Below are 9,847 nucleotides of genomic sequence, written 5' to 3'. Positions count from 1 at the left end.
GATCCATGTATGTCTCTCTTAGTGTCCTCATTGTTTAGGTTTTCTGGGATTGTGAATTGTAGGCTGGTTTTCTTTGCTTTATGTCTAAAAGCCACTTATGAGTGAGTACATATTTTATTTGCCTTTCTGGATCTGGGTTACTTCACTCAATATGATGTTTTCTGGATCCATCCATTTGCCTGCAAATTTCAAGATGTCATTTCTCATAAAATTAGGAAACAACCTTCCTCAAGACCCAGCAATACAACTTTTAGGTACATATACAAAAGATGCTCAATCTACCATGGGGACATGTGCTCAACTATGTTCATAGGAGCATTGTTTGTCATAGTCAAAAGCTGGAAACAACCTAAATGCCTCTCAACCGAAGAACAGATAAGGAAAATGTGGTACATTTATGCAAAGTACTACACAGCAGAAAGAAATACTAAAACCAAATATTCAATATTTTCCTTAAGTCATTTCAGTACAGTTTCAAACAGATGCCTACTGGAAGACAATGTCCAAAAGCTCTGAAGAAGCAAGTTTCCAGAAAAGAAGGAAAGAACATGAATGTGATCATCTTACAGTCCAGCCACAGTACTCTGTCTATAACAGTACCAGTGGCTTGCCTTATCCAGATTATCAAGTATTTACCACATCATCAGTTTTCAGAATGCTTTTTAAAGTTTCAGTTGCTTGAGTCAAAACACTGACTAACACTAACAGAAGCTGGGAAATCAATCCAACAAAATGTTGGAAATTCCAACATTTGAGACATTAATGCTTGTAGTTTTTTCTCCTTGGGCATGCCAGTATTATAGTTTTGTTGCTATGGAAATGGGTTCAGGTTATCATTTTTTGCTACTGTAAATGGAATGACTTCCACAGCATCTGCAAAGCCTGAACACAGCAGGATTCTTGTTAATAAGCAATCAACCAACTTGTTAATAAGTAATTCTTGTTAATAATAACTTGTTAATAAGTAATCAACCAACTCTAGCTCTAAAGTACCACATCCTGCAATAAGAGTTGTCTTCTTATTACACAGCGATCATCATGAATGGAGCACAGAGCTTCTTCAATCACTAGTTTGTTAGAACCAGAACAAAAATTACAACTGTTTTGCCTGGGCTTGTGCAATTTGGGCTTGTAATCTTGAATAGTTTTCCAGAGCCACTTAAACTGGCATCCTCCGCTAGATCAGGGGAATCCAGCATATCAGCGGTGAACTGGTCAAAATTAGCAACAAGTTTAGTTCCATATTTCCTACAGATGAACTCAAAGTCTTCTCTTTCACTATCCTTAACAACCATAATCTTCATCTCATACGGACAATGTAGTGAAACATCAATAAGCACATCTTTTAGGGTAGACTTCTGGATGAGAAAGACATTATATCCCTTTTTCTAAATCTACTTCACAAGATTTAAAATATAGGCTCTCTCTTCTCTAAAGCACTTGATCCATCTGGGCGTAGTCAGATACTGATTGTCCTTTGATTACCTGCATCTGTTTGAGGAACAGCGAAGAAAGTGAAGAAGCCCAATTGTACCCTTTTCAACTTTAGTTAAGCCATCATTTGCACTAGAATGGGACAGACTACCAGCTCCGAGGCATCCATTGCTCCACCAAGCTTTTTTTTTTAACTTGTTTTAATATTTCTAATATCTGCACTGCTAGTCATACCTGTGTCAATCACTTTCATCACTGCACTGACACTCATTGGAGAGATTGAATTAAGTAGTTGCATTATTTAAAAAATTTTCTCTGCCGCCTATCTATCGGGAACTCACCAAGGCCAGCTGGCCGGGGACTGAAAAAGCATGGGACAAAACCGGTCTCGCTGAACATAATGGACAATGAGGACTACTGAGAACTGAAGAACAATGGCAATGGGTTCTTGATGCTATTGCATGTAATGGCTTTGTGGGAGCCCAGGTAGTTTGGATGCTCACCTTAATAGACCTGGATGGAGGTGGGTGGTCCTTGGACCTCCCACAGGGCAGAGAAACCTGCTTGCTCTTTGGGCTGAGGAGGAAGGAAGACTTGATTGGGGGAGGGGGAGGGAACGGGAGGTGGTGGCGGGGAAGAGGCAGAAATCTTTAATAATTAAATTAATTAATTAATAAAAAAAATCAGCAAGAAAAAAAAAAGAAAAAAAAAGAAAATAAAGTATATGAATTATAAAAAAAAAAAATTTTCTCAGTTGCTCAGTTACATATAGATCCAAGACATGTCATTAAAAAGTTCAAGACCCTTTCCCAAAGCTTTTTATAGTGACTCAGAAATTATGCTTGAATAAATACCTTGCTGCAGAAGCTTGGTACAGGAGTCTAAGAGAGAGCCAGCAATGATGACCACTGACATGGTTCCATTCCCTGCTTCTAAGTCTTGAGCTTTAGACAGCTCCACTAACATTATTATTGCTGGGTCCAATACTTGCACTTGTTTCAGAATGGTGGCACCATCATTACCGATGGCTACATCGCTTTTTCCATCTTGAATCATTTTGTATATTCCCTGAGGTCCAAGGCTTGTTCAACAACATCAGGAAACTGCTTTGGCCACAGAAATGTTGCTGAACTGCATCTGGGCCTACTTGTCACATTCTCGATAGGAACATTTGCAGTGGGTTCTGGGCCCAGCAGAAAGAACCTGGGTTTGGGGAGCTACATTTTCCAGCATGGCAGCCTTGGTGACATCTGTTTGGGTTCATGAGAGCTGGTGGACATGAATTCTACCCAGAGGCAGAGCAACAGTCTCCAACCACCTCCTCCTTGATGTCTCTACAAGCCTACTCCTAAGCTTTTCAAGCACACTTTCATGCAAATAACTGTTTGATCTCACAATGGTCCTAAGGAAGAGAATAATTATTATAATAGTTACTTTATTGCAATGGAAAGTAAAACTTCAGCTGAAGTGTTTGAGTGAATACAATAGAATGAATTGTAGGAGGTAGACCTTGAACGGGGCTCTCTGCCTCACAGTTAAATGTTCTTAGGGAAACTTAAGAAGATTAAAGAAAGCCTTTGTAGTAGAACAGATAAAAAAGGAATTAGATAACCATTTGTGTCAGAAAAAGAGAGGCTCAATAATTTTCAGTTTTCACTACTTCTCAGGATAATATTTACTATAATCTAGTCTCTCTTCCCTTAGCAATACAAATGCCTCCAGGACTCTTTTCTGAGATGAGTTGGTTACTTGAAGATTTTTGATTAGCTTCCTTTTTTATTTAATTCTGTCTTCAGGCTTTTGTAACTTTTAAGTCAGAAAAATACTAAACATTTTTCAACTTTTACGGCTTAGAATTGTGAATGGTGCCAAAATTCAGTCACATATTATTTTTCCTAAGGAAAATCTCCAAGGCTTTGTTTAAGGAAATTCCTGAAGGAGTAAATATCAAAAGGGGTCAGTCAATGGATTCAAACAATGGATGTTAAACAAGTCCACTGAAAATGTTCTGACTCTATTAAATTATTATACAGATAGATGTCTAACATGTGCTGTTGCATAATAAGCAACACTACAATTTTCACTAACCATAATTAATACATTTACTTTAAAATTGTAAAGCTGTTGAATTATCAAAGGATGTTTGCGAAGTATAACTGCCTATTCATTTAAATCGTTGCTTTTCTGGTGGTATAGACTTAATTGTCTGAAGCTATTGACCAATTGTTTGTAGTGTAATTGCTATTGTATAATATTCAAAAATATAGGTTTTAGGATCTATCACTTAATGAAACTGAGCAAATGAAAATGCCGGGTTTGGCAAAATGCCTCAGCAAAGCTGTAATTCCAGCACTTGGAGACAGTGGATTCTAGAAACAAGCTGACCAGGTAGACTAGGCATATCAGTGAGCTCTGTGCTCAAGTGAGGGACACTACCTCCATAAATAAGGTATGTCCTGACAGGAGAGCACAATTACACTTGTGCAAACACTGAAAACTAGGCACCTGCACAGGAAAATGGAAAAATGGCAAATCCGTAATGACTAGTTTATACATGTGTGTGTATGTATCAAACTTATTTAAGTACACATGTTCTTCACATATAAAGAGAAGACTATGGCATCTCACCTACTGAGTAGGATTCCCAGCATCTCATTAGCACCCTATTTCCTTCCTCACGAACGCTGCCCATTACTAAAATTTGCATTAATATGTTACCAAGCACTTGTCATTTTCTCACTGCATTACCAGCAAAAATATAAACATGAAAGAACTCACTTCAATGAAACACACATATAAAAAAAAAAATCAAATATTTTTCCCTTATTGCTTTTTTTCTCAATTCTATTTTCAGCTATATATGCAAATCCTTTGAAATTAGAAATATAGCCAAAGGGTTTTCCATCATCATAGAAATTACATTTTTAGAAGACTATTAGTATAGATATCATTTTACTTTTAGCCTTTTGCAGTATGGGTTTTTTTTGTTTTGTTTTGTTTTGTTTTTTGGTTTTTTTTTTTTTTTTTTTTGGTTTTGTTTTTTTTCAAGACAGGATTTCTTTATAGCTTTGGATCCTGTCCTGGAACTAGCTCTTATAGACCAGGCTGGCCTCGAACACACAGAGATCTGCTTGCCTCTGCCTCCTGAGTGCTGGGATTAAAGGTGTGTGCCACCACCGCCGGGCACTCGAGAGGCAGGGACAGGTGGATCTCTGTGGGTTCGAGGCCAGCCTGGTCTACAGAACGAGTTCCAGGACAAGCTCCAAAGCTACACAGAGAAACCCTGTCTCAAAAAAAAAAAATGCACTATGGGTATTTTTAAAGACAAGCCAAGTACAGCAAATGACACAACTGATACCGTTTCCTTCCAAACCTTGAACAAACAGTCAATACTGTTCTATTTCTCCAGCTTGTAATTATTTTTGAAATGATTCTTTACTCTCTTTGGATTTTTTTTCTGTAAATACATCACTATTTAACCTATTAGAGATTACTCCTTCCAAAATAGTAACCACAATATGATTGTAACCTTCTAAATTAATAATCTCCATGTCACAACTGCCCAGTTTTTGTAGAAACGTTTGCAGATTTCATATATTTTCTGTCTGAATCCCTGTTTCTCTGTCTGCTGTACTTTTCATAATTTTTTTAAATTACAAATCAAAAAAATAGGCTTTTAAATTCCTTTTTGTGTAATAACATATGTGGCTCTGAGAACCCAATCAACAGTTCTTTCTCTCTTTGTAAATTGATCAGTACATCTAGCTTGGACACTTTCATACTTTTCCTGCTGCTGTTGACATTTATCACAAAGTCTAAGGCTGGAAAATGGTGGTTGTAATTTAATTATTTCCATCCATTACATAACTGTGTATATTTCTATACAGGAGAATATATTCCTCAGCTACTTGTTTAACTTAAAGCACAAATTTTCCAAGAAAGAAGGTAAATTCATTCAGTTTCTATTTTATTTTCTAGTATCTGCAACTTTCCATAAAAGTTTTCATATTAACCATGAAAATTTTAATATTAATATTATGTTTAATGTACTGAGTCACACAATGTGTATGTATTGTTCTTTGTGATTAGGAAAAGAAAGAATCTTAAGTTTTGTGTCTAAGGTTTTTATACTCCAGAGATCTTGTGAAATCCTCTCAGTTCCTGCTAAATAGTCTTTAGGCCTGGACTGGGGTAAGAGCTTAGTGGGTAAAGTAGCTGCCACATAAGTGTGTAAAAGCTTGGTAAAGAGGTTTGTATCAATAACTCCAACACTCGTGAGAAGGAGACAGGAGGCTTCCTGGGGCTTGCTAGTAAAGCATTCTAACTGTAGAGAAGAGGCCAGAAGCAGGGAGAGACCCCGTCCCAAACATTAGCTGAGACAGACTCTACATCAATTTCTGGTATTCATATCAGTGCACACATATGTGCACAGCTCCTGCACATACAGGTGTGTATCCTTAAAACAAACATGTATCCATTAATAAGTGAGCACAGAACACATTCATCTTTTTGGGTCTGAGTTACCTCATTCAGGTTAGTGTTTTCTAGTTCCATACATTTGCATGCAAATTTCACGATGTGGTTGTTTTTTACTACTGAGTAAAAGTCTAAAGTGTAAATGTGCCACATTTTCTTTATCCATTCTTTAGTTGAGGGGCTTCTAGGTTGTTTTCAGGTTCTGGCTATTACAAATGATGCTGCTATGAACATAGTTGAACAAATGTCTTTCTAGTATAATTGAGTATCCTTTGGGTATATGCCTAAGAGTGGTATTGCTGGTTCCTGAGGTAGGTTGATTCCCAATTTTCTGATAAGTCTTCATTCTGATTTCCAAAGTGATTGTACAAGTTTGCATTCCCACTAGCAATGGATGAGTGTTCCCCTTACTTCACATCCTCTCCAGCATGAGCAATCATTTGTGTTTTTGAATTTAGACATTTTGACAGGTGTAAAATGGTATCTCAGAGTTTTATGGATTTGTATTTCCATGATGGCTAAGGATGTTGAACATCACTCATAAGTGGATACTAGCTATAAACAAAGAATATTGAGCCTATAGTTCATGATCCTGGAGAAGCTAAGTAACAAGGTGGACCCTAAGAAAAACATATATAGATCCACCTGGAATGATGAAATAGACAAGATCACCTGACAAAATTGGGGACATGGGGGTAGGGGTAGAGAGGAGGGTAGAAAAGGAACAAGAGGGGAAAGGAGGAAGGGTGATTAGAACTTGAGGGAACGGGACACTTGAAATGGAGGAAGGATAGAGACGAGAGCAAGGAAAGAGATATCTTGATTAAGAGAGTCATTACAAGGCTCTAGAGAAATTCCCAGAAATCCTCAAGGATGTTCCCAGCTAAAACTTTAAGCAATAGAGGAGAGGGTACCCAAACTGGTCTTGCCCTGTAGTCAGACTGATTAATATCTTAAATATCACCATTAAACCTTCATCCAGCAACTGGTGGAAACAGAGGCAGAGACCCACATTGGAGAACTGGACTGAACTCCAAAAATCCATTTGAAGAGTGGGATGGGAGGAGTGAGAATATGAGCAAAGAGGTAAAGACCATGATGGGGACACCCACTGAAACAGTTTACTTGAGCTAATGGGAGTTCAACAACTCCAGCTGGACTGGAAAGGAGCAAGCATAGGTCCAAACTAGTCCCTCTGAATATGGTTGACAGTCCCTGTGGATGACTCAGGAACCACTGGCAGTGGCACCAGGATTTATCCCTACTGCCTGTACTGGATTTTTGGGAACACGTTCTTTTTGTATAGATACCTCGCTCAGTCTAGATTTAGTAGGGTGGGCCTTGAACCTTCCCCAAAGCAATGTACTTTACCCTCTTTGTGAAGTGGATGGGGGTGGGGGATTGGGTGAATGGAGGGAATGGGAGGAGGAGAAGGAGTGGGAACTTGGATTGGTATGTATAATGAAAAAGATCCTTCTGCACATACTGGCTTTGTGGGAGCCTAGGCTGTTTGGATGCTCACCTTACTAGACCTGGAAGGAGGTGGGAGATCCTTGGACTTCCCACAAGGAAGGGAACCCTGACTGCTCTTCGGGCTGCTGAGGGAGGGGGAGTTGATTGGGGGAGGGGGAGGGAAATGGGAGGCGGTGGCGGGGAAGAGGCAGAAATCTTTAATAAATAAATAAATTAAAATAAAATAAACAACATGTAAATATACCACATATATACCAACACACACAAGCACACCAACCACACACAAGCACACATACGAGAGGAGGGAAGGGAGAGAGAGAGAACTTCAGTCACTTTTAATGCACTTGCTTTCATAGAAATAGACTCAGTCTTTTATCTAAGAATTCCTAGCAAGTAATAGAACCCAGAAATTATAATGAGGGCTTTACATATTTACTCACCTGTGAATTTTAAAGAATAACAGTGGATCTACACCTTTAAGATTTCATTATAAATATCATGTTGAAGACAGAAACCATACATATTTCTGGAGAGTTGAAGATTTCTTATATTTTAAATGCTTTCTAAACATACCTTTGCCAAATTTGTCTAATAATATAGAGCAACACCATTTATTTTAGTAATTATAATAACAGTTTTATCTTCTAAATTTTCAGTGATTATGATATAGTATTATACAAATATAATTCTCATCCTTGTTGAGGTATTTTATTACTGTTTCATACTCTGATAATGCCTTCATAATGCAAACAGAAATTACAGTTATCGTATTTGCTGTTTGCTACAATAGTGTGATTTTTATCTTTCTTTGGTCCAAAATTGTTCTTTCACTGATTTGAATAAATTTTGTTTTCTCTTTCTAGTTGTAACTAACCACTTTCTATAAATCTTTAAGCTTTCATATTTAAACATAAAGTTGAACAATATCTCTGCCCTTCTCTCCAATGAGGAAAATCAAGTTATTTTTAAATATGCATGTAATTTTCCAGAAGAACTCCAGAACTTCACTTTTCATTGGTTATCTTTAATATCGCACATTGGGCATTTCCTACTTTACTTCCCTGTTTCTGTGATAAAGACTATGACCAAAAGTCATTGTGGGGAGGAAAGGGCTTATTCATCATATAGATCACAGTCTATCATGAAGCAAACCAAGCAGTCAAGGTTAAAAAAAAAAATGGAGGTAGGAACTGAAGCAGAACTATGGAGGAAATGGGGAACACTTCTTCCTGGATTGTTCTCCATTGCTTGCTCGGTCTGATTTCTTATTATACAACAAATAACCACCTGCCCAAGGATAGCACCACCATAAGTGGGCTGGGCCATCCTTCTTCAATTTTTTTTTTTTTTTTGGATTTTCGAGACAGGGTTTCTCTGTAGCTTTTTTTGGTTCCTGTCCTGGAACTAGCTCTGTAGACCAGGCCGGCCTCGAATTCACAGAGATCCGCCTGCCTCTGCCTCCCGAGTGCTGGGATTAAAGGCGTGCGCCACCACCACCTGGTTCCTTCTTCAATCTTTAATCGGGACAATGCCCCACAGGTTTGTCTACAGTCCAATTTGATCGATACAGTTCCTTAGCTGAGATTCCCTCCTACCAGATAAATCTTGTTTGTGTTGAGTTGAATAAAACAAATCAAATTGGGGTGTTACTATGCAAATATGTACATCTTAATTATTCACTATATTTATTTAATTGTATATACTGCTTTCTTTTTCATTCCAGACCAGTTTTTGAAGACTGGGTTTCCCTGTAGCTTTGAAGCCTGTCCTGGAACTAACTCCTGTAGACCAGGCTGGTCTTGAACTCACAAGATTCACCTACCTCTGCTAGGATTAAAGGCATGCGCCACCGCCACCCAGTGAAAATTTCTTCACTTACAAGCATAACTTCTGTGATTGCCAACTGCTAAGGGGAAAGCACACAGTAAAAACAAAACAAAACAAAAAGCCTCTTCTTTCTACTACCTACCAGATCTTCATTAGGACCACGCCAACACGGCACTCACTCTACTCTCGGTGTTCTTACTGAATGTGAAGTAGAAATTCAATCTAGAAAGAACCATCATCCAATACCATGCTGATGAAGATTTACTAAGTGATTAGAGTATTCCGACGTAACCTCAGAACATTAACAGTACATCTGTTCCAGCAAAACAGCTTATATAGGGAAAAAAGAATTATTAACATTAACAGGAATATATGTATTCCTGATAGCTATTTACTGATATATATATATATATAGCTAGATATAGATATAAATATAGATAAGATATAGATAGACACATAGATGATAGATAGATAGATAGATAGATAGATAGATAGTAGATAGATAGATAGATAGATAGATAGATATTGGTTTATAGGTAGTTATTTGATATAATCTAATGAGAAGCTTGTTTTTAACTTTCAACTTAGTAGAAATGACTTAATTCTATCAATAATTTCTTTTTGTCTCTGATCAAGC

At 37.6% G+C, this 9,847-nt stretch overlaps 1 pseudogene; it reads right to left on the bottom strand.

The window, feature by feature from the left end:
- Positions 1-624: 624 nt before the first annotated feature.
- Positions 625-2,667, bottom strand: LOC130883079 (T-complex protein 1 subunit delta-like; annotated as a pseudogene).
- Positions 2,668-9,847: the final 7,180 nt, after the last annotated feature.

The sequence above is a fragment of the Chionomys nivalis genome, chromosome 10 (genome assembly GCF_950005125.1).
Source record: "Chionomys nivalis chromosome 10, mChiNiv1.1, whole genome shotgun sequence".
Taxonomy (NCBI): domain Eukaryota; kingdom Metazoa; phylum Chordata; class Mammalia; order Rodentia; family Cricetidae; genus Chionomys; species Chionomys nivalis.
The sequence above is the reverse complement of the archived record's forward strand: the minus strand, read 5'-3'. Positions and strand labels throughout refer to the sequence as shown.